General features: G+C 44.6%; 1 long non-coding RNA gene across 1 annotated transcript; it reads right to left on the bottom strand.

The window, feature by feature from the left end:
* Positions 1-26,155, bottom strand: LOC126188897 (uncharacterized). Its single transcript, XR_007537874.1, has 3 exons — positions 26,050-26,155; positions 10,467-10,612; positions 1-407 (listed from the first exon to the last, which is right to left on the bottom strand). It is a non-coding gene; the product is annotated as an uncharacterized LOC126188897 (long non-coding RNA).

The following is a 26,155-nucleotide window of genomic DNA, read 5'->3' as shown; positions in this document are numbered from 1 at the left end:
TAAAACAGTCGTAAATTTATTTAGAATTCACTCTTCGTAACAAAACTTTTTGAAATTTAGGCTTTTACCTGAGATTTTACGCAGCAGGACAATATATATCATAGTTCTTATTCAAATTACTGTTTTCACAGAACACACTTTTTCAGTAGTGCACATCATAGCTACGTGCACTGAGAAATAACGTTTTCGATCACAGTCACTGGTTTAGAAGGAGAAATTTAATCGTCCAAGTTTTCTTTGCTGCTAACAAGACGAATTCCATGTCGAACAAAGAAATTCTTCAAACGCTGCACTGGAAGTTGTTTCCCAGCTGCTTCCCAAATTACATTTCTTCAAAATCTGGTCACAGAAACCCGTGGCGGGTTCGAAGAGTTGTCTTCACTGCAGCTTACGGAAATTATTGGTACCTAGCAGGAGAAACAGGTCATTAATTAATTTATTAATTATAATATTAACTAGACTCAGTTGATCGTAAATTGAAAAAATTAGATAAGGTTATTTATTACAAGATTACAAACATCAAAGACATTACCGCAGTCAGTCATTTGTCATTAAATATAAAGAAATGGTGAAAGTAAGCAAAAGTGAGCAAGAGTGAATTTCAGCCATCTCAGCATTAGCTGTTGTTATAATTTTCTTAATTTACTATTCTGCTTCTCCCAATAGAGTAGGTGTCAGATATGCGAATACAGCCTTCAATATGTCGTTTATTTCTGCTCCTTTAATGAATTTTCTTTCTTATACAGTCGAATTTTTTTCACCTTGTCAGAAGTAATGTATCATGTATGACAAAGACGTGTAATATTTCAGCAGCTTTCAAAGTATTTCCAAGTTTTGAGACGTTCTTAATTTTTCTCTTAACTGGAGCTCAAAAGAATGTAATGTATGTCTACCTTCCTAATGTACACAGAAAACAGCAACAGGATGCTGACTATACCAGCCAAAGCATCTGCAGTTCAGCCACGTAAAGAGTGGAAAAGTGAGTAAGTACTACAACTCATGCAGTCGACGAGAAACAGCGGAGAAGTAAACTAAAGATTAAAACAATGACGCCTGTAGGTTGTAAAAATACATAGAAACTAGTATACACCTGTCGTAAATTAGAGAAACGAAATTTACCTAGTACATATCATGTTATTTCATATACGGGAAGCTATGTTCATCTTACTCATTGTACAGACTTGTAACTTATGTAATGTACTCGTTAGATGTCACCAAAAAACGGCAGTTATCGATTTCTAACAAGACTTCTACTTTTGTTGATCGCACCCAGATCGTATTTGAATGATTTAACTCATAAAAGACACATGTAGGAACACTGGAATACTAGAAATTATTTATGTACGTTACGCTTTGGTTGTGATCTAATCACGAAAGTTTTGCGAGGAATTGGGAAGCAGTTGTTAGATGATTTCCGCAACAGAAACGTAGTATCCGTTCAATTTGTGTAGACGGAAAGACGAACATAAACGGTGCCCATTCTACCATAAACGCCACTGATACTGCTTCTGCCAGCGATCACTTTAGAATTGCCTTCGATACGGGTCTTGCGCAAAATATGGTGAATAGAGTATCGAGACTATGGGCGTGTTTGACACACGTAATCGAAGAGGGAGATCTACTGTCTAATAGAGACTCTACGAACGTTGTTATGGTAATCGACAGAGCGATCATAGGCCTCAGATTGTTACTGAATTACCTAAAAGAGCGCAGAGGAAAACGATGAAGAACTGATATTTTTCCAATTTGAGAGCTATATGAAGCACAATTAAAAGACGTTATCAGAAATGTCAAGTACAGAATGAGAAGAGCTTAAAGATATTAACGCTAAAGAGAAGGACAAAATCAACCCACTAGAATGCAAGAAGACGAAATAATGGCATCACTAGTGGCAGCTTCTGAAACTCGATGTTCGTGGTCAACCCTACCCGCTGCTGTCGGAGAAACTCGTAGTAACCATGGTGGTGATTACGCTCCAATATGGTAAGGGTGCAGTGATGAAAAGGTGGGGAGATTTTGTAGTCTCTCTTCTCAGCAAGCCTCTGACGGAGGAGGCGCAATGATAATACCTCCTTTCGTATTCGGAAGGCCATGCGGTGCAAATCCTAATCCAGCCATCTACGAGTATATTTAGATTTTCTCTGATCTCCCAACATCACATAAGGTGAATGTTGGAATGATGACATTGAGAGGGCACAGTTGATTTCCTCTCCTTTATTATCTGCTCTGAGCTGGTTTTTCGCCTCTAATGACCTCTCAGGCGATAGATGTTGAAACTTTATCTTGTTAAACTAGAATATCTCCTGGATAATGCTGTTTCTGAAGTTAGGAAAGAAGATGTGTAATGACGGGGCACTTTCACCTAACGATAGTAAGACATCAGCTGAGATTACCGATTTGCGTTCACTCTGAGTACATCCTGATACGTTATTTTACCCATAGACAAGAGCAGTGCGGTGCTGGGCAAGCGCGATTGCGTTCGAAACATATAGTACTTACTGTCTAACCCAGCGTAACACAGACTCAGTGCTGACACGCCAAAAGGAGTTGAGAAGTACTGAAGAGTTATCACTTCTCGTATGAGGCTATTGGGACATGTCGTTCTGACCCCATGCCACCTTGCATAGATTAAACGGCCTTCCAAAGACCCACACGGAAGGGGTTCTTCTTAAGCCTATCTTATCTGGCTTTGTTGCTCCGATATTTTGAGTAGCAAAATAGTTTGCTCCTCTGTTGAGCCTAGTAGCAAAACGGTGTGTACATCACATCAAGAACTCGGTGGACTTGCTATGCCAATTAGGAAAATTGCGTTTTAATTAATCTGAAATTGTAATAAGTTTTCATATTGTGTCTCGCGTTCCTCTGCCTGATTCCTCTCAAACACATAAGGTTTGGTTTAAAATTAGAAAACATTCGACAACAGGTGACTTCTGCTTGATTTTTATTCAATTAGCAGTTCCATAAGTACACGGATTTACAATGGGGAGCCCTTTGCCGCCTGTTATGGTCAATCTATGAAAGATTTTGAGGAACATGCTCTGGAGTCAGTGGTAATGATAATCGCGTGGTTTTTCAGTTATGTAGACGGCAGACAGATGGGGCTGTGAAGGGAAACGCTTCGTCATTTTTAACTGCAAATCTGTTTACGGAATATTTCGAGGAACATGCACGGTAGTGAGCGGTACTGAGAACTACGTTGTTGTTCAGATATTTAGATGATACATTTGTTGTTTGGATTCATGGAACTGCGAATGTCAGAACTGAATCCACCTGAATATTTGTTTCATGATGGAGAACGATAGCTGTTTTCCTTTACTATAGGCATTAGACATGAGGAACAATGATGGACCGTTGGGACACGACTTTTATACTAACCCAACCCTGACTTGTATATCATGACTGATGGTTGCATGTATTCAGCTTAGTTCGAATGTGTACTTCGTGTCTTGGTTCATAAGTCCCACGTAATGTCCACCATTGATAGATTGTCAGTTTAGTTCGCCCTTCCTGTGGTCCCTTATCACCAGAATGCTTATAGTGAAAAACCGACCAGTGAAAAGGAAGTTGGTGGCAACTATGTCTGCAGCCTTTTTTTTTAAGCATGTAGCATCACCAAAAGAATTAGAATGCAGGATGTGAGGTGTGTTATTCGACCACTGTGTAAGATTAGGGCCCTTTTAGAGGCAACAGAATATGGCCTAAATTTGCTTAAAACGGGTGGCTACTGAATATTTCTAGGAGTTATTACTCGGTATATACTGGTCAAACGACGAGGATCACGGAGGACCACATACTAAGCACAAGCTTACGACAGACGAGCAAATATGCGATTGCAGAACATTTCATTGGCGCTAGTCATCCTATGGAACAGAACGACACAGCGTTTCGGGTTGCACTTCCTAATACAGGGACAGAATTTTTAAAAAAATGAGTTGAGATTAAACCAGCCGCGTGCATTAGAAACAGAGATGGAGGTTTTCGCTTAGATTCTTCCTGGGATTCTTCTCTCTCCTTTGTCATACAACAGAGGGACAGAGCTCAGGCTGCTTTCTCACGTGTAGATAATTAATATTCGCTACCGACTACGTCTGACGTTAATATTCTTTAGCTGTGTGGTGACGCAAATTTTTTACGGTGTCTATGTTTTGTCCGCAGCTCGTGGTCGTGCGGTAGCGTTCTCGCTTCCCACTCCCGGGTTCCCGGGTTCGATTCCCGGCGGGGTCAGGGATTTTCTCTGCCTCGTGATGACTGGGTGTTGTGTGCTGTCCTTAGGTTAGTTCGGTTTAAGTAGTTCTACGTTCTAGGGGATTGATGACCATAGATGTTAAGTCCCATAGTGCTCAGAGCCATTTGAAACATTTTTTTGTCTATGTTTTATTTCGATATGCCCCCCCGTACTAAGGTTTTCATTTTCCTTGCACAGAGATCTCTCTCTGTATTAGTGCTTTGAAAATGACGGATTGTGCAAAAGTAAAAATAACGGAGGTTGTGGAAGGCGTGATATCGCCACAATCCCGTGAATCATCTGCACCTTCACCTCCCTACCTTCCTCCACAACCCTCCCACTAACGACACCACGGAAGAGGACAAATGAGAGTACTGGCGACTCAAGCAGAGTGTGATGGCAGAGTATAGTGACTATTCCCCATTTTCTGTCAGTTGGCGTGAAAAAGATCATGCTGACTGCTGGTAAACTTAAAAGCTAGAAGGCACCAAGTCCGGCTGACTTGTGCCCTGACGTTTTACAAAGTGTGGCCCGTGCTTTTTAACATACATAAACAATGTGCCGTTACAATTCGGAAGGTCACCGGTAATCTCGAAGAAGTTAAGCCAGTAATCTTTAAGAAGGGATAGAGTTACATTCACGATAACCAACAACACACAGTGAACTCATGGGTTTTAGTCAGTGCGAATACGGGTTTCAGAAATGTAAATGAGTTGATGATAGTAATAACTATGCTGTATGAACTATAGACAAAATGACTCGATAATGACAGTGATACAGAGATCGCTGTCGCCTTCAGTTATCTAAGCTGCCTGCGACGCTCACACTTCTGTAGGATTTACAGGGACATAAATGATTACATGATAACTTTGAAGATAATTCCAAAGGATGAACAGCTGAATGGTGAGCTGGGCTTTATGAGGTGAGCAAGACAAACATGAGAATCTGTGCTTAGGTGTCAATACGCTGCACGTAATCTGAGGCCTAACGTCGTTACTAATCGTGAAATTATTAGACGGGCCGAATGCAACGAAGCGAGCAGTTGGTTACATTGATGATACACCCGTTATAGTGCCTCCTGACGTTTACCTTTAGGATAAGTTCCCCGTAATCAGGTGGCCCACTGATGGCTTGCATGACATTTTGGCAAAATAGTTTTATGCAAGTGTCGTGGTATGCCTACTGATAAAGAAAATAATTTTTCGTCATTCATATCCACAATTTCGCAGAAAGCAGTTAAAGCTATACGTACGACAGCACGTTCACACCGTACAATCGTATCATAATGTCATTTTCAATGGAATAGCTTTGTGACGCGTGGATAGGGATATCGACGGTAGAGTTACTGTATCACACTGATGCCATCTCCAGACCTTTCGAGATTAAACAGACAAAAGCCTAGTTGGTATTTTTGGGAGTGATGATGATGATGAGCGTTTGGCGTCATTGGCCGGGAGGCCCCTCGCGGGGCAGGTCCGGCCGCCTTGGCGCAGGTCTTATTACATTCGGCGCCACATTGGGCGACCTGCACGCCGGATGGGGATGAAATGATGATGAACACAACACAACACCCAGTCCCTGAGCGGAGAAAATCTCCGACCCAGCCGGGAATCGAACCCGGGCCCGGAGGACGGCAATCCGTCACGCTGACCACTCAGCTACTGGGGCGGACATTTTTGGGAGTGTGCTCAGGCGATGGAACTGTGTGATACATGGTTGCGTCGTAATGGTCACGGCAGCGAGACCTAAACATGAACAGCGTACTTACAGGTACCAGAATCGCTGTAAAGGGCTCCTAATCCTCTGCAAAATAGAAGAGCAGCAGCGTGGGTTAATCCCAGAACGACTGAAGACTGTCAAACTAGACCTTCACGAGCTACCTCTTACTTACGTTAATTCGATGGGATATTACTACACAACCTGCCTTCCCTTGTCGTAACAACATCTCCCTTCGACAGCACAAAGGGCCCATTCGAAAATGTTTTCATACTTTGCGAAACTTGGCTGTGCCTCCATGATGTGAGGAAGTTAGCTGTTAAATGTAAATCATTGGTACATAAATTGTGTTTATTGCATTATGTCACAAGAAAAATATCCCATAAGATCCATTGAATAAAGACTCTAGGACATAAAGGAATCAAAGACCTGTATATTACTAGTGGTACGCCATACTCATGAATGGTTTATCACTATAAGGTACTGCATTACTAAAGTGATAATATTAAATGTATTTTAATAAAAAATATTAATTTCGTGATCCACTCTCCAGAGTAGTGAAAGGGAATGATCACCAACAAGTTGCATATGAGACATCTCTCTGCATTTGCGACATCTCTCTGTACTATCGTCCGCCACCGTAGCTGAGTGGGCAGCGCGCCAGCTTGTCATGCCACAGGGCCCGGGTTCGATTCCTGGCTGCGTTGGAATTTTCTCCGATCAGGGACTGGGTGTTTGAGTCGTCGCCATCATCGTCATTTCATCCTCGTCGACGCCCAAGTTGCCGAAGTAGCGTCACTCCAAAAGACGCACCAGGTGATCAGGTCTATTCGCTGGCTCGCCACACGACACATTGGACTATTGTTAAAGCATTAAAGATTGTAGAGATCATATTTCAACCTAGCTCATCTGCGACTATTCACGCAATTTTTTTAAAACAGGAGAAGTTGTGGAAGCACAAATGACATTAATAGGTACGTAGTGTGCTACAGATCGAAATTTTTTTTTAAAAAAACATGGAAGATTCCAGAGGACGAAATTCGGAACATTGTGCTAATAACTAAAATGACGTTTACAAAAATGGGTGATCTCCAGAGGACGAAATTTGGAACACTTTGCTAATAAGTAACTATAGCTAGAATGTGAAATAATTTTCGTATCAATAGGAGAACCTGTCATTTGGATAGCTGCAGTGTGAGATTCTCGGTAAACATTTGGGTTGGAATTGCTATAGATCTCCTTGTTGGAACACGCATCATACACCTTGGTTGGATAATGCACGGTATTTGATCTTTCTGGAGAATGTCTTGGTTGAACGCCTGGAGGATATGCTCTTTCAATTGCGAACTTGTTTGCGGTTTCAGCAAGATGGTATTTCAGCGTGGTATGATAGTCGGAACACGGCATAGCTCAAAGACAACTTCAAGCAGAAGGACGAATCCAGTCCCTCGGTCAGGGCGCTCCTCTGACCTCTCCTCCACTGGCATTTTCCTCTGCGGTTATGTAAAGTCCCTTGTGTGCTCAGACCAGTCAGGAAAAGTACCAGAACATTATGTGCGCATTTTTACAACTTTTGATTCGACAAGAGAGCAGCGTAGAATTTCATAGAACGTGAGACAAAACACGATTCGTCGTTACACATCATGTAACGTAGTAGGCGGTTGTCGCGTTGAATATTTACTCTAATAGTGTGAAGCCACTTATTCGGTTTTTAGTATTTGCATGTAAGCTACTTTTTTTGGCAATAGCAGTTCTCCAGATTGCAGTATTCTTGTGCTTCATTTAGCCTACAGAATGCATAAGAATTACTTAGTGCTGCAGAAACTTTATTTCATTTCCCGGCTGTTTCGTTGCTGAAAATATTCCGAATTTCATGGTTCACAATCTCCTAAATTCTTAAAACATCACTCATCAACACCCTGTTTACAAGATGAAACATTGGCCAGAATGCCAGTCATTTTAAACAGGTGAATGGACGACGATCTACAAGTAAATCGATATCATTTTTTTTTATCTCAAAAGTGTTATTTCTTTAGTCGAAATATCTCTAACTAAAAGTTTTCCGTAAGTAATTAGTGAACGAATACCCTTTTTTTTCATATTGATATCACCAAAAGCTCAAATGACACTGACAACGAATGTAGTTGAACTGTTAGTTATGTCTAGAGCGTGGGATTCACATTGGGTTATGATGTATTTGATGCTCCCATATCTGAACGATATCTCTTTTTGATTTCGTTCTTCGAAAAGATTGCATTACAAGGTCTGCTGTGACACATACATGGGAAGAACTGGGAGGTATACGACTTAATCACGTCAAAATCCACCAGAGAATGAAGAATGTTTGTGGGACAACATGTCTGTCGAAAACCACTGTCGTGGAATTGTGCGCGAAGTTCTGTGCTGGACGCTAATCAACACAAGACGCCGGTCGATCTGGGAGCCCAGTCTCATCCATGGAGGACAAGTTCTAATCCCTCCCTATGCGGTTATCACACCTTCGGGATCCTAAAAAAGGCCTTGGAAGGTCGACGATTCCTATTTGGAAAGGATGTGCAGCAGGCAGTTACGGTCTTTTTCACGCAGCAGGAAACGGTGTTTTACCAAACCGCATTCTCCAACCTGGTGCAACTGTGGCATGATTGCCTCAGTGCTCACGAATTGGCATAACGATTATGAGTATTACGGCCTTCGAAAGGAATCTTTCTGGTCGCCACGGATACATACATTTAAGCTAATTGCAGTTAACTACAGATGTTTTCAAAAACATTTTTGATATCAGTGCTCTTGCTGAGAAGTCTCTTGTGGCTTAGGGGTAGCAGCTGTGAGTAAACAATGCTCTGTACATTGTACTAATGCTTATCCTTATTTCACAGGCACACGACAAATATTATGCATCTACGGAGTTCATAGTTTTGGCAGCTTCTGATACTGAAGGACTAATTCTTCAAACACCCACTGTAAAAAGCTGTCGAAATGTCGAAAGCATATTCTATCTGGTAAACCGCATCCACGCACCCTTTTGTAATGCGGTAGGTGGACCCACCAGTATAAAAGAAGGCGGCGAGTGTTGTTTCGCTAGTAGAGAAGCAGTGACAGCACAATCGTTCGGCAGGAGAACTCATTGGTATCGATAATGGACTAACCAATGGATGTCACCCTAGCAACAAATCCATCAGACATATTTCAAACCTCCTAAAGCTGTTCAGGCCGACTGTTGGTGGTGTGATTTTGAAGCAGGAAGGTGAAGTAAGAACCACTGCAGAACCAAGACCAGTCGTTTCTCATGTACTGACGGGCAAGAACCGACGAGCATTACACCGGTTGGCTGTAAATTTTTACACGAAATCAGCGGGAGGAATCACTTGTGAGACCCAAACTTCTGCCAGCATTCCAGCTGGTACAATGATTGTGCGTACAGAGTTAAGAGGAAACTGGTACAGCGTTCGAGCCACACATTTCTGAAGTCAACGAGCCTGAAGTGGTAGACAGTGCATGAATAGAAACGAGACAACTGGAGTGACGTATCACACTATACCCTCTGGCAGTTGGAGGGCAGATTTGGGTTCGTGAATGCCTGGAGAAGTTTACTTGTCATCATGCGTAGTGCCAACAGCGTTGTACGTACGATCTGGTGTTACGGTATGAGGATGCTTTTGGTGGTTAGAGTGTGGTCTCCTTAGAGTACTTAACAATAAAGCAGCATCTCTCAAGCAATCGTTTGTGGAAAATAAGATTCCTGAAATGAACAGACCTACCCAGAGTCCCGAGCTGAATCAAATGGAAGACCATTTGGATACGACAGAACGAAGACTTTGCTCCCTATTCGATCGTCGAACATCACTACTTCCTCTGGCTTCGGATCTTGAGGAATAATTCCTCCACATACACTCACACCCCTCACTGAAGGGATGCCCAAGAGGTCTACAGCCGTCAAAAAGCGAAGGGTGGACACACCACATGTTGATATAACCAAGCACGCGTCTGGTTGCTTTTATCAGAGTGCATTATCAGACATTAAGTCTGTTTCCGCCTCCAATTAACTGTCTGATTTTACAGTATACCTGTGGCAGAGATAGGTGCTGACTTCAAATATCGTAATTCTCCATGAATGACCCACAACTGTGTTCTGATTCGTTTGTCAAATATGTATATGATTATAGCGCCGGAAATTTTTATTTCTCATTAATTTGCATTCTAGATTCCATATTCTTCACATCCCATTTTTTTCCTTTTTTTAGGTATCCGCCGACCAGTACCTAGTTGGTATCATGTCATAAATCTATGTCATATACACACTCCTAATCACTACAGTGGACTGTTTGCGAATTTCGAAATATCTATGTCTGCAGAAAATAGTAGGATCGCTTCAGCATTACGTAGTTTGCAGGAAATAAATCACCGAAAATCCCGATGCATCAGAAACATGTGGCATTGTTATTCAGCAAAACCGAAGTACATTCGTTTTCTTTTGAGTGAGTCCACTGGTAAAATCATCAACTGTAAATGGAAGAAAATACTTCACCTGTTTTCCTGAAATTACGTTACTCCTCTTTTCAAATGGTTCATTGCTTTGTGTGTGGCAGTCTGTCGTTTCATTCATGTACAAAGCTCGTGAAAGACTTTCTTTCTCCATGATCTTGTCTCTTTCGATCCGCCTGTAGTCGTTTTCTGTAAAGAAAAGATACGATATTTTATTTTTATCTACAGTTTTACCATTTCTATACACTTTTATTCTTGGTATAAGGCATATCATTCGCCTTAAATGTGACGGTGATAATAACACAACAAAACAGGTTCTTGTTACATATTAGCGACCAAAATGGTGATAACAACGTGCTCAGTTATTAATACAATGTCGCAAGTTATTTGCGGGACTTTTTGTATCAATTTACAATTTTATGTGGTTTTAGCACGAAAAATATAATTCAAAGGGACTGTACATTTAAAATTATATCAATCACATTTATCAATGTCATATGACGTCCAAAGGTTGTGCGCTGGGCAATACTGTTATTTTATCCAACAGGAAAACAGTGTAGTACGTAATAATCGGTACACAAGGGTACTGCTCTTCTATCCTGTAGCCAGGCTACTAGGAAACAACTACGCTTACAAGTTTTGTTGTGAAACAAAGATATCTTCATCTACACCAACATGATTACTCTGCTATTCACAATATAGTGCCTGGCAGAGGGTTCAATGAACCACCTTCAAGCTGTCCCTCTACCGTTCCACACTCGAAAAGCGCTCGGGAAAAACGAGCACTTACATTTTTTCTGTGCGAGCCCTGATTTCTCATATTTTATCGCGATGATCATTTCTCCCATGCAGGGGGGTTCCAACAGAATGTTTTCGCAATCGGAGAAGAAAAATGGTGACTGAAATTTCATGAGAAGACCCCGTCGCAACGAAAAACGCCTTTGTGTTAATTATTGTCACTCCAATTCACGTATCATGACTGTGGCGATAAGACAAAACGAGCCGCAGTTCTTTGTAATTTTTCGATGACATCCGTCAGTCCCACCTGATGAGGATTCCACACTGGACAGCAATACTCCAGAATAGGTCGGACAAGCGTGGTGTAAGCAGTCTCTTTAGTAGACCTGTTGCACATTCTAAGTTTTCTGCCTATGAATCGGAGTCTTTGGTTTGCTCTACCCACAACATTATCTATGTGATGGTTCCAATTTAGGATATTTGTAATTGTAATCCCTAAGTATTTAGCTGAATTTACATCATTCAGATTTTTGTGACTTATCACGTAATCGAAATTTAGTGGGTTTCTTTTAGTAGTCGTGTGAATAACTTCACACTTATCTTTATTCAGGGTCAATTGCCACTTTTCGCACCATACAGATATTTTTCTAAATCATTTTGCAATTTGTTTTGGTCATCTGATGACTTTACAAAACGGTAAATGACAGCATCATCTGCAAACAATCTAAGACGCCTACTATGATTGTCTCCTATGTCGTTAATATAGATCAGGAACAATAGGGGGGCCTATAACACTTCTTTGGGGAACGCCGGTTATTACTTCTGTTTTAATCGATGACTTTCCGTCTATTACTACGAACTGTGACCATTCTGACAGGAAATCACGAATCCAGTCACACAATTGAGGCGATATTCCATAGGCACGCAGTTTGGTTAGAAGACGCTAGTGAGAAACGCTGCCGCTAGCCTACTGGAAATCTGAATATATGGAATCAGTTTGGCATACCCTGTCTATAACCTCATTACTTCATGAGTATAACGAGATAGCTGTGTTTCGCAAGAACGCTATTTTCTGAATCCGTGCTGACTATGTGTCAATAAATCGTTTTCTTCGAGGTACTTCAGAATGTTCTAATACAGTATACGTTACAAAACCCTGCTGCAAATCGACGTTAGTGGTATTGTCTTGTAATTCAACGGATTACTCCCAGTTCCCTTTTTGGGTATTGGTGTAACTTGAGCAATTTTCCAGTCCTTAGTTACGGGTCTTTTTGTGAGCTAGCGGTTGTATATAATTGCTGAATATGGAGTTCTTGCATCAGCATACTCTGACAGAGACCTGACTGGTATACAATCTGGACCAGAAACCTTGCCTTAATTAAATGATTTAAGCTGCTTTGAGACACCGAGGACGAAAAATTATGTTCTCCCTATACTTATTGGAGACATATCTCGAAGTACCAATCTATGTAGTGCGTAGGTTGAGTTTAAGAGACTAGAATTCAAGAGAAGCTAATTCTAATTTCTTTTAGGTCATGGATATCCAGACTTTCCTCATTTCTACCGTTAGGAACAAGAACGAAGCAGATGGAATGCCGAGATTCAAACTACTTGACGAAGAGAAATAAAATTCACTTACTATAAACTTTTGGTGTGTTTTCACAGTGTTACCGTACAGGTTTTACTATTACTGTTACTCGTTGTTACCGTCCAAGTAAGAATGTATTTGAAGAAATGCGCTGTTATAAGCTACGTTGCACTTCAGTGTATGCTCTGCAAACATCGGTATGTACTCGTCCAAGGTTTACAAAAAATTCCTCGAGCGCTGTCGCAAACCACCTTCTGATGCTCTAAGCTTAATAGATATCATTTACTTCTTATTCCTAAAGATTGATGGGCCATAACTAATTTTAGACTGCTCAAATAGCTGTGGCACTGCCCAAATAGCTGTGGCAACGGCATTGCCGCAGTGGATATACCGGTTCACCGAAGTGAAGCGCTGTGGGGCGTGAGCGGCACTTGGATGGATAAGTATGCAGGCCGCCATGCGCTGTTGCCATTTTTCGGGATGCACTCAGCCTCGTGATGCCAATTGGGGAGCGGTGTGCTGACCACTCACCCCTCTTATCCGCATCCTCAACTGAGGATGAAATGGTTCAAATGGCTCTGAGCACTATGCGACTTAACTTCTGAGGTCATCAGTCGCCTAGAACTTAGAACTAATTAATCCTAACTAACCTAAGGACATCACACACATCCATGCCCGAGGCAGGATTCGAACCTGCGACCGTAGCGGTCACGCGGTTCCAGACGGAAGCGCCTTTAACCGCACGGCCACACCGGCTGGCAATGAGGATGACATGGCGGTCGGATGGTCCCGATGGGCCACTTCTGGCATGCAGACGGAGTGCTTGACGCTTGACTTGACTTGAAATATCTGCACATAACTGATTGTCAAGTGTAAAAACTATTGAAATATAAAGCTGAATGGAATGTCCTACAGCCAGCAGCAGCTGCTTTTATTGAAGTCGTTTAGAGGCTAGAATCAGCATCAGTGGATTTACTTAAGTTTTAAGTGCAACTTCTGGTGCATATCTGTACAGAAGTGTTATAAATTAATACTTTGATACAGAGGAAGCGAATTTACCTGACATATCTTAAAATACTGAGTGAATAGACATAAACAAGGAAGAAGATATTACGTTTCTAGATAGTAAACTATGTGTCGATCACATACGCCCCACAAAAATAGAGCCTACTTGTATGCAATAAGTAAGATCTGATGACAAAAGGTAGTTGCTACAGTACTATGCCATACGGCACAGAGAGCTATTGCAGAATGCCGCAGAGTAACAGTTGGTGACGGTAGACGAAGTTTTCAGCCTTCATTTGGCAAAACCAGCGTCAGTGATGAATGTCTAGTGGATTTATTTAACTGTCTCGGTACCCACACGGCAGCCACGATACGCGCGCCAGCAACACACCATGTATACCACCTAGCTTATGTTGTCAGCCACTACGATTACTATTATGTTGGTGTCAAACACACGTAAGCATGTTGACTTATAGTAAGTCTGATTTTCAGCACAGTCTTCTTCCTTTCCATCATTCGTGGCTCCCAAAACATGTTAAAGCAATTTTTCAGTATATTTCTGTACACTAGTTTTATTAATTTTCATCATTAATTTTTTAAATCTTCATTCACTCCAGGTCCCAGGTCCGCTGAAGTAGGCCGGCCAATGACGTTCCTCCGGAAGGGGGTACGGCGTCGTTGGTGGTGGGGAGTAGCGACGCGGCCAGGCGTCGAGATCCACTGGCTATCCAATCTGTCTGCTGACGCCGATGCCTTCAAACAGGAGCGTTCCTATCGTATATTGTAAATTGCGGGATTCCACGCTGCACTGAACTGAAAAGCGCTATCCCTGTTTACCAAATTGTTGTGCAGACGCATCTCCACTGCCTCTTCGAAGATAGAGTTCCAGAAACCATTGGCGCTGCACAGCTGCTTCATTTTTTCGAATTCGAAGGTGTGTCTGTTGATAACGCTATGTTCTGCTACCGTGGACTTGTTTGTCCGTCCTTGTCGTACGTTCCTCATGTGTTCAGGACAGCGCTGGGAGATACATCGTTGTGTCTGCCCGATACATTCCATCCCACATTCGCACTCAGTACTGTAAATGCCCAGCGTCTGCAGCACCAGCTGGTCTTTGGTTGAGCCAAGTATGTCTTTAACTTTTGCTTTGTGCGAAAGATGGTCGCTATTTCGTGCTACTTTAATATCCTTTCGATCTTGGCTGTCGGCGGTCCAGCAAACGGCAGAAACGCCACGCGTTTTGCTTCCTCTTCTTCTGGTTTCTCCTCCCGCCTCTTGTCTGCACCAAAGGCACGTCTTATTTGTGTCTCGGTGTAGCCGTTCTTTAGAAGGCTTGCGGCAGATGTGCTAACTCACGCGGCAGACTGTCGTTGTCACACATCGACCTGGCTCTTTGTACTAAGGTGTTTAGTACCGAGTTACGTTGTGCTGGATGGTGGCAGCTCCGAGCATTGAGATATAAGTCCGTGTCCATCCTGTAGACCGAGTGTCCCAACATACCGTCCAGATTTTTCTTGATCAAGATATCCAATAAGGGAAGGCAGCGATTCCCTTCTACCTCCTTGGTGAATCTGATGCTGTCATGTATGCCACTGAGATGGAGTAGGAACTCCTGTAGTTTTACCCTGTCATGGGTTCACACTACAAAAGTGTCGTCTACGTACCTGTAGAGCACCTTTGGTCTATGGAGGGCGTGGAGGGCGGTGTTCAGTGCCACATCTTCAAAGTGTTCCATGTACACGTTGGCAATACCTGAGGCCAGGGGGGAACCCATGGCAACACCATCTGTTTGCTCATAGAGTTTCCCACCACATTTGAAGTACGTTGTGGTTAACAAGAGACGAAACAGTCTGAATGTCTCCTCGTCGAAGTGATCTTCAAGTAGAGCTAAGGAATCATCCAGCGGCAGCCGGGTGAAAAGAGAAGTGACATCAAAGCTGACTAGTAGTTCATTCTCGACCAGGCGTTACCTTTGAAGTATCTTAACAAATTCGGTCAAGTTCTAGACATGGGGAGGACAGTGACCCACGAGTGGTTTTAACAGCTGTGCTAGGTGCTTGGCTACACCATACGTCCGAGAATTTATGGTGTTCAGTATAGGACTTAGTGAGACATTCTCCCTAAGGATCTTCGGGAGGCCATACAGTCGCAGTGTAGCCGGTGCCCGAGAGTAAAGATTCCTGATGGTGTTTCTGTCAAGTCCTGAACTGTTGAGAGGATCGATGGTCTTGCGCTAAACAGAATCAGTCGAGTCTTTCCCCACTTGTTTTCATGCCGGATCTTGTAGTAAGGTGTCGATCTTCTGCCAGTAATCTTCTGACTTCAGTAGGACGTCGCATTCCCTTTGTCTGCTGCTAAGACCACTATATCCTTGTAATCGCGAAGGTCCAAAAGTGCCTTGCGTTCTTCTGCCGTAATGTTGTTCTTCGGCATTCTTGCTTTCTCGAATACCCAGCTGGTCTCCCTTCTCACTGCCTCGGTTCCTCTCGGCGAGAGGCGACGTATGGCTTGCTCGACGTTGCTGATGATGTCACGTTTTCATAATCGGAGCAATGTCAGGCCTTTCGACAGCACGGAGATTGTGGGCTCATCCAGTACTCTCTCTGTCACGTTGATGACGGTCCTAATATTGTTGGCTGTCACCTCCTGTTGACGTCGACCCGGAAGCCTGACGAACTTCTCGCACTGTTTGGTGGTGTCTTTCTTCTTGTAGAACTCACTGCTGGCGTACGTGTTGTCGTCTAGCCACTCCCAGGTGTGTGCTGGGAGAGTGGAAGCTAGATACAGGTGATGAGTGAGAAAAGGATTGTCGTTCTTGTCTTTCTGGTAACACTTATGTGTTCCTGTACCAAGGCTGAACCAGCCCGTCGTAGTATGCGTTTTGTCCTCGCTATGTTGACAGGATGCTGTAAGTTCGCAAACTGCGGCATCACTTCCTTATCCCGACGCCTTAGCAAGAAGGCTAATCTGCTGAGTAGCTTACCCTTCCTGATTCGTAGATTCTGCAGCATCTGGTAGTTGCGCTGGACATCCTCCCCGTAGAGGTGTGATATATGCGATTGCAGTCTTTCTCGGCGTATTCCAATGATGAATTCTTCTCGGGTTATCAGCCTAGTGGTGGCATCGTCTTGTCGCCACGGAGGCAGTGGAGATACGTCTGCGCAATAATTTAGTAAACATGGATAGCGGTTTTCAGTTCAGTGCAGCGTAGAATCCCGCAGTTGACAAAATACGTCAAGAACGCTCCGATCTGAAGGCAGCGGCGTCGGCAGATAGATTGGATAGCCACCGGGTCTCGACGCCGGCACGCGCCGCGGCTCCCAACCACCACTGACGCAGTAGTCATTTCCGTAGGAACGTGATTTGCCGGTCTACAGAAGCGGACGACGACCAAGCAGCTATATAGATATGCAGAACACAGCATCCAGACACGTACAAAAGACCCAAATCAATCCTCTTATAAACAGAGAGTAAGAAGAAAAACAAAAGAATAAAAAGTTGGGCCCTTAACAAAAAGTAGGAGCATGACACGCAAACGAACTTAAATTAAACGCACTTCTTCTGAAGGAAATGTCCATAGACAATACCCTTCGCCACAGAAAATCTCAGAGTAAGAGATGGTTATAATATGCGACAAGCAAGCGAGCATCCCGACACTCGATGAGTGGCAGTCAAGCGTCGAACATGTGTTCCGCTAACTCGCACACGTTTCAGCCATAGGCCCCCTCTTGTACGGGTGAAAAATCAGGAGACTCATCCGGCTTTGCTTTTGTTAAAGCGTCGGTGGGAGCTCATTTCGAGGTCTGCAGTAAGCATCTATGACGTGTAGGATACATTGCTCGGGCACCGCCCGACAACAGAATTGTTGTGTTTCTTGTCGTTGTGTCGGGATGTCGAGCTCGTGTGGTGCCTTGGGGTTGCAGCGGTCTACCGCTGTTAACAGAAGGCGCGTCTTGTTGCTGCCGCGGGCCGCGTCGCCAGCCGTTTCGAGTATCCCAACTGCCGCAAATTCACACGTGCTCCCCCCAGGGTTAGGGAAATTGTGGGCCAGGACCTGGAAGCCGGCAGCGGAATCGACGAGAATGTTTCCGCCGCCGCCGTCCAGACCTCCAGGTCCACCAGCGCAAAAGGGACAGCAATGCAGCCATGTAACATAACCGTGGCAGCGATGGCTGTAACTGGCACTTCCCTGGCAGCAGCCCCCTTTTCCGCTCCGGATATTGCGACAAACAAATCAAACGCTGTAATACACAGAGCACCAACAGTAGTCAGTACTTGCAATTCCACCCCTCCTCCGCTTGTCCTAACTCCGCTCCAGCTTGCAAATACCACCAATAACCTCCCAAACCACATAGCTTCCCTGAATAAAGGCAGTCAGTCCCGCCAGCCGACCGAAATCCTCCCCAAACCCTCTGTCTCAACGCAGCCGTCCACCCGATCCAAATATCTAAAATCCCCCACACAAAACCACTTCATCCAAACAGCGGCGTGCGAAGAAGGACCGCAAGGACAAGCACCCCAAGAACAAGGAAAGCTCCACAACCACTACCCCAACCACTCCCTCACACTCTGAGGAGCCTGCGCCCCACACAGCACCTGTAGCCGCCCTGGGAGGGAACCAGGGCAGGATTCGGATGGTTTCGTGTTGGGGAAGAAAACCTTTCGTCAGCCGAGGCTTCCGGTGGCCTGTGGAGTAGAACCCACCCCGAACAGGTTTCAGGCAGTGGCTGATGAGCCAGAGACAATACAAAACAACACTATACAAACAAAAACACAAAAACCCGTCACCCACCATCTCCCTCCGACTGTCGCAGAGTTTCCTCGGAATTACGAGGAACTCTTCGAGATGTTAAAATCAGAAATCGGAGGAGACGGTTTTAAGGCAAAATCTGCTGGTGGTGACAAGATAAAAACAACACTTCACACATTGGAAGACTACAATACAGTCAAAACACTTTTCACAAACAAAAGCATACCCAACTACATCTTCCTACAACAAAATCACGGAACAAAACATAGTCATCAGGGAACTTCCGAGATTACTGCCCCCCAGGCAATCAAAACAGACCTGACTGCCCAGGTGTACGCCGTCAAGGCTGTCCAGCAGATGGGCATAGTTGAAAGCAAGTGGCCCCTATTCTAGGTCACACTACCAGTTATCCCCCAAAACAAAGGGAGATAAACATGGTCCTGGCTGTGGCTTTCACCACCAAGCCACTGCGCCGCAAAAACAAGACGGTGCAGTGCTTCAGCTGTCAGCGCCTAAACCAAATCTCCACACACTGCACCATGGCGCTAAGATGCAGGAAGTGCGCCGAGGCCCATGTTATGAGGTCTTGTACACTATAACCCACGGACCCGCAAATAAGGAGCACGCTGTGTGGCAAAAACCATATAGCGGGTTACATGGTTACGAGATCCACAAAAGACACTCACAGCAGGAAAAGGGTGCAAACGCCGTCCACCCCCCCCCCTCCCCTTACACATACACATACAAACAAGACACCACCACCCTACCCAGTCACACAAAGAAACATAACATGTCAACACAGACGGACAAGACTTGGGTAAAACGAAGACCGGACACATCAAGGGAAACATATGCAGAAATGGTTTCTCCTTCGAGAAACCATGAAAACGTAGTCCTATCACCACAAAACCGAACACAGTCACAAGAACAACGCCGGGAAATACACGACAACAACGACCAGGGACACCAAGACAGAGGAAGCTCTAGGGAACCCCACACTCAGTCCGCCGCTTGGATCAGTTGTTAGGCATTATGGTCCAGACCATGAACCACGTCATAGAAATGATGAAGGAATTCAGGGCGGCCCAGAAGCAAAACACTCAGATCCTCGTTGCCCTTATGGCAGCAGTCCAGCAGTCGCTCCCCTCGGCGACTTCCTCAGTAGTTTCAAAACCCCATCATGGATAGACGACCAAATATCCAACGCCTGACAATGTGCGTCCATGACGCAGATGGCATTGTTAACTAAGAGGTCGAGGTCAGAGAACTCAAGAAGGAGTTCTCTATCGACATATGCATGATGGGGGAAACCCACCTAAAACTGGGAATAAATGCGACAGTTCCCAACTACGTTAGCTACAATAAACACAGGCGTGCCCAAGGCGGAGGAGTGGCCATATACATAAAAAGAGGGATGCCCCACCGCCAGATATTCCTACTTTCAACAAATTAAATCGTAGCAGTGGCGGTGGAAGTAACCACTGCCACCGGACCCCTAACAATTTGTGCAATCTACCGACCCCACAAGACGAGATAAACGAGGGAGACATAGCTGCTCTAGGTCAAACTGAATGCAAACTCATTATAGGAGGCGACTTCAGTGCCAAACACCCCGATTAGAACTATAGACTAATCTCCAGGGCAGGCGCCAAACTGCAACAACAAGCGCGCAACCACCACTTCAAAACATGGGGCCCGGTCGAGCCCACACATTTTCCAAAAAATGGAGGTAGACCCGACGTGTTAGACATAGTACTCACTAGGAGGATCACGGGGTTTGTGGCCGCAAGGTCAATTAACAGAATGTCCTCCGACCACAACCCAGTGATTTTAGAGGTTGATGTGAGAGAATGGGTAGCACTCCCATGGTACCAAACGTCTTACATACGCACATACTGGGATACCGAGAAACTGCCGTGTCTGCTAAAGCTCGCGCTCCGCCACCTAATGCCGAAACTGTAGAAGAAGCGCTACAAGACCTATGAGGTACCATCTTGCAGTCAGCGGAAGACGCCCCCCCCCCCTCACCAGCAAAGGAACGGGCAGCCCCCGGAAATACAGCTCCCGGAACACTAGTTAGATGAAATTCGACATTACAACAGGGTGTCAAAAAAGTGGAAGACCACCAGAAATGAGGCCATGAAGAGGCTGCTCAATCGTCTCAGTTGTCGATGTGGGACAATGGGTAGCACTGCCACGGTACCAGACATCTTACAAACGTACAGAGTAAGAGCGATACCGAGAAACTGTCGCCTCTGATATCACTCGCGCTCCGCCACTTACTGCCGAAACAGTAGAACAAGCCCTACAAAACATAACAGGTACCATCTGGCAGGCAGCAGAAGAGGCCATCCCTCCACAATGGGATGACCAGCCGCCTCAAATACAGCTCCTGGAACACCTGCTGGCTCAAATTCGTCATACGAATTGGGTGGCCAAAGAGTGGAAGTTCACCAGAAACCAGGCCACCAGGAGGCTGCTCAATCGTCTACAGAGAGAGCTGAAGGTAGCGCTCAATGAGCACAGAAACCAGCAATGGTAAAACCGCCTCACATCTCTCCGAGTAGACGATCACACACTACGGCAAGCAACCAACCAATTCTCAAAAAGACACGCTAGGATGCCGCCACTACACGGTGAGCGGGCTCTGGCCTACAGCCATGCTTAAAAGGCCAACGCCCTCGCCGACTCATTCGAGAAACAGCTTCAAGCGGCAGAACCCCAGGATGAAGAGCTTGAAAATGTAGTCCGTCGTCAACTGGCTGCCTTCCTCAACGCTGAGGAGGACCCAGAGGACGAACCAAGCTTTTCGCCCCCGAAGACATGGCAAAAGAAATTAGGTCCCTCCCCACGAAAAAGGCGCCAGGACATGACAGTGTCACCAATCAGTTAAATAAAATCCTCCCACCCTCGGCGATCACACACATCGCGAATATCTTCAACGAGATTAATCGTTCCCTCGAGTTCCCGGCTTGCTGGAAACATGTGGAAGTGGTCGCGATACACAAACCAGGAAAAGACCCTCTATTACTGCAGCACTACAGGCCGATTAGCCTCTCGCCAAATCTAAGCAAGATTTATGTGCGCCTCCTGCTAATACCAATACAGGAACATGTTACCAGAGAGCAACTTCCGCCGGATTTCCCACTCGGATTCCGGCAGAACAACTCTGCTCCACAACAGATCATGAGAGTGGTTGAAGCAGCCACAGAGGGCTTCAACCACAGACGCTACTGCGGGATAGTGTTACTAGATGCAGCCAAGGCCTTCCACTCAGTATGCCATTGAGGGTTACTCTACAAGTTGTACACACAAGAGTTCCCCTGGAGCATAGTTAAGCAAATCAAAAGCTATCTCATGGATAGGACTTTCTCTGCCAAAGTAGAAACCGCCACCTCCATCAAAAGGCTTATTCGTGCTGGGGTGCCACAGGGATCGGTCCTGAGGCCCGTATTGTGCAGTCTGTACACTGCGGACACACCAACAGCCCCTCTGGTGCACAAAGCAATGTACGCAGATGACACAGCGTGCTACACACGAAATGCGAAGAAGGACCTGGTCATCCCTTGGCTACAAAGAGTTTCAGATGACATAGAAACTTGGGCCCATCGCTGGCGCATCACCATCAACTTTGAAAAGACACAGGCTATGCTGCTCACCCGGAGGCTCATAAGGCGCAGACCTCCTCAACGCCTCCGCCGCTCCCCTTTCACCTTCACCTAAACGGAACCCAACTCCCCTGGCACAGAACCGCCAAGTACTTTGGCGTCACTTTGGACTCTGGTCTTATGTGGAAACTCCACATAGACGGGGTCCACAGAATGGTCTGTGCCAGAATGTCAATCCTATACTCAGTCCTCATCTCAACCAGCTCCTTTCCCTGCTCTGTGGGTGTGAATGTATATCAGGCCCTGATATGGCCAGTTATGGAATAAGCATGCCCTATGTGGGGATACGCGGCGACTTGTCTGCAATAGAGGTAACAAACTATACATAAATATCTTCTTCGTGAATCAGTGCTGCTATTAGTGCAAACCTATCTAACTCACAACTGTAGATCCTGAGACTAGATTTCACATACAGACAGAAAATGGTGGCAAGGAACTTTAATTTACAAAGCATTGTTTCTGGTCAAGCTTTACTGCTGTCTTAAGTTCAGTTTTTCCCAACAGACACCATCTTCTTTGTAGCTGACGAAGCCGTAAATCCCATTATTGTCGCGAGGCGTCACACAAAACTCCAATTACGTACAGAACGGGTAACGACATGTGTTTTACGAATTTACCACTACTATGTTTAAAAGTAATATGTTCAAACCTTCCTCATGAATCTGTCTTATAGTGAAAAGTGTAACAATCTCTGCAGTAGTTCCTGAGATTAGCCTCCATATATTACGTGGAGCTATGGTAATATGCATACATTACCGGAGTTTGTATGAAAAGTGACTCAGGTGCGAAAACTGGATGCTTTCTGGCGACTACTGTTGACCATCTACTCATCAGTGTAGGAGATGACGACTCCAGTTCTGAAGTTGACTTCTCTACACAGGTACGGGATGAGTTGAAAAGGTACTAGATGACTGACTAGTTATTATCCGCTGTGTGTTCGATATTTGCTTTGACTGTGAAATCTTGATAATAATTGGTTCAAATGGCTCTGAGAACTAAGGGACTTAACATCTACGGTCAATAGTCCTCTAGAACTTAGAACTACTTAAACCTAACTAACCTAAGGACGTCACACAACACCCAGTCATCATGAGGCAGAGAAAATCCCTGATAATAATTTTTCTTACGTGAAATTTAAAATTTTCCCTGCGAATTAAATGTTCGAAGAGATTTCGAGATTGCAGCAGGTCATCGTATTCTTCATTCCACGATATTTCAACTGGGCACTTGCCAGTCATCTTCAGATGAGCCATCGAAAACTGATGGCTCACCTGAAGATGACTGGCAGGTGTCCAGGTGAAATATCAGGGAACGATGTTAACCACAACCGGCTCCATTTCCGAAATCTATTCGAACATTTTTTACTTTACGCATACCTCACGAAGATGGAAGATGCCATGGTTACGACAGGTTTTTCTGCAGCAATTTCTCTCTCGTAACTTTAGTCATCCACCTTGCTTATTGTTCATTATATCTACTAATCGCACATACAAGTAATCTGTCGTTTTGTCGGTTGAATGTTAAATACGTTAAACGACAACGATACAGCTGTAGACTAACATGGGCTCATTCATCTTTTGAGACTGTTATGTAGTCTTAATAGGCTAGACGTATTGCATTTTTATGTAAAGCACGTTCAGTGGCCGCTGTAACAATTGCAGTTTTGCTTACGATTTGGTTGAACGACACAATAAACAATTCCCATCTTTGAAATCACATTTACTACTCACCATTTTGGGCACATGCGCTGTTTTCAAGCGTTATTCTACACACAGGCGTGAGATTATTATTATGTGGTAGTGTCTGCCATTCCTCTGTGTGTTCTGCGTATCTCCCACGTGTGTGTGTGTGTGTGTGTGTGTGTGTGTGTGTGCGTGCGTCTGCGTATGCGCACGCGCGCGCGCGCTCGCGCGTATGAGTAAGTGTGTGTCTGTGTGTAAGTGTGTGTGTGTGTGTGTGTGTGTGTGTGTGTGTGTGTGTAGGGAGGGGATGGGCATTTGAAAGTGATTGGGTGGTAGGGCGATATATTGTAACTTCTTTGGACTAGTTAGTGAGTGTAGAGAGCACATGGAGATAGTGTGGTAGTCTAAAAACGTGAATAACGAAGGTAATGTCAAATGTTGGGACTCTTTATGATCTCGATAAACATATTACAGCGACCCCTAAATATGCTTTAATAAAAGCGAAACGCATCTAATCAAAATGGGACATTATTACAGTCGCAAAAGAAGAATGAATCCCATATTACTCTTAAAACTGCGACTGCACGAAAGAGGCCTCTAAAGTGGGAACCGTAAGTACCGTACGCACAAGAATGACCTTAACAGCATTTGATTTAAATTCCACGAAAAGCATACTCATATAAGATCGCAGAGGAATACGAGAGCTATTTTTTTCCAGTTCTAATCTGTCGCGAAATGGAAACCATAGTAAAGATTAATTTTTTTTTTGCAATGTTTAACAACACCTTCCAGCTATTCTCTACACAGACACCGATCACACTTAGACATTGGTCGTAGCATTGTACCAAATTTCAAATACCTTCTTCTTAGAAAGCAGCCACCGGTTCTTTGCTGCAATTCTCGTTGTCTGTGTCAAAATACTGTTCTCACAGCTAACGGTTCATATGACCTAAACGATGAAAATGAGAAAGTACCTTGTCGGAACTGTATGGTGCGTCAGTAAACACTTCGTATCGAAATCGCTGCAGAAGCATCTTTGTTGCAACTGTAGTGTGTGGCGGAGAATTTTCATGGAGACGGACAACGCCTAACGATAACATTCCTCTTCGCTTGCTCTAAATTGTCCTTCGCAGACGATATTTTCACATCGCCTGATCCACTCGCTGAAATAGATAATCGGTTGACATTCGCCTCCATGCGTGATCGCCTGCATGACGACCGTCTATTCGACTTGCCTCAAAATTCCTTCACCATCGCCGCATCCTGCTGTAAGGCATGACACTTACAGCGTTACAGTACATGGGCTGCATGAAATCAGGCGGAACCCTTTAGAGTGAAGAAATCGAATGCCAGCGTCTACTTCATACTTGGCGTGAGACGCTATTGTTCAAGGCATATTTTGGTGCTGATTGTGCACTCACATCTCGAAAGTACGACGGGGCGCGATTGAGGGCATACTAGAGACACTGTGCAACACAAATACGTGACGCTTCATCGGTTTTAATTTGGCGTTCTATCGGACCTTCAAAACAAAATAGCTATAGTACATAGCACAATTTTTACTTGTGTGAGTTCAAGATTCGATTCCCGGCCGGATCTGAGAATTCATCCTCTCAGGGGCTGGTTTTGTTTTTTCTCATCGTAAGTTCATCATCATCGCCAGGTAAATCACCGAAGTGGCGTCAAAGAGAAAGATTTGCTCAGGGCGGCCGGACAACTCCAGATGGGGTCCCACGGCCAATAATGCCATATGATTATTCCTAAAAAGTCACGATGAACAGTGTATAAAATTACGAACTTGCGAATAGAAATAATGTCTCATCTCATCTTGAATAACTAATGCTTGGCTGCTCATGTAAATAATTAATTTAACTGCCGGTTACGTAGTCCAGGAGCCACATAATGAAATTAAGTACTGTAAATCAGGACATTAAATTTGCAAAATGAATAGGACCGATATTTCTTGTCTATGAATAAATGACGCAGTAAGTGGTCCGTCAAGTAAGTGGAAAGTATGGATCCACAATTCCTCAAGCGTGCCATGAATCTAAAGCGATGAGTTAACAAGCCATGCCGCCCGGTGTGGCCGTGCGGTTCTAGTCGCTTCACTCCGGAACCGCGCTGCTGCTGCGGCCGCGGGTTCGAGTCCTGAAGTGTAGTAGTTTAGCGCAAAGAGAAAGCCGTTCAGTACTCACCACAGATGTGGGGCACAACGTCGGGGTTGTTCTCGTCGTGCGGCGCAGCGGCGTCGGCCTTGGCTTGCTGCTTGTCGAGCGCACAGACGGCGACGGCGGTGACGGG

The sequence above is a fragment of the Schistocerca cancellata genome, chromosome 5 (genome assembly GCF_023864275.1).
Source record: "Schistocerca cancellata isolate TAMUIC-IGC-003103 chromosome 5, iqSchCanc2.1, whole genome shotgun sequence".
NCBI classification, from domain to species: domain Eukaryota; kingdom Metazoa; phylum Arthropoda; class Insecta; order Orthoptera; family Acrididae; genus Schistocerca; species Schistocerca cancellata.
Note: the sequence above shows the minus strand (reverse complement) of the source record. Positions and strands in the feature narration are given on the sequence as shown.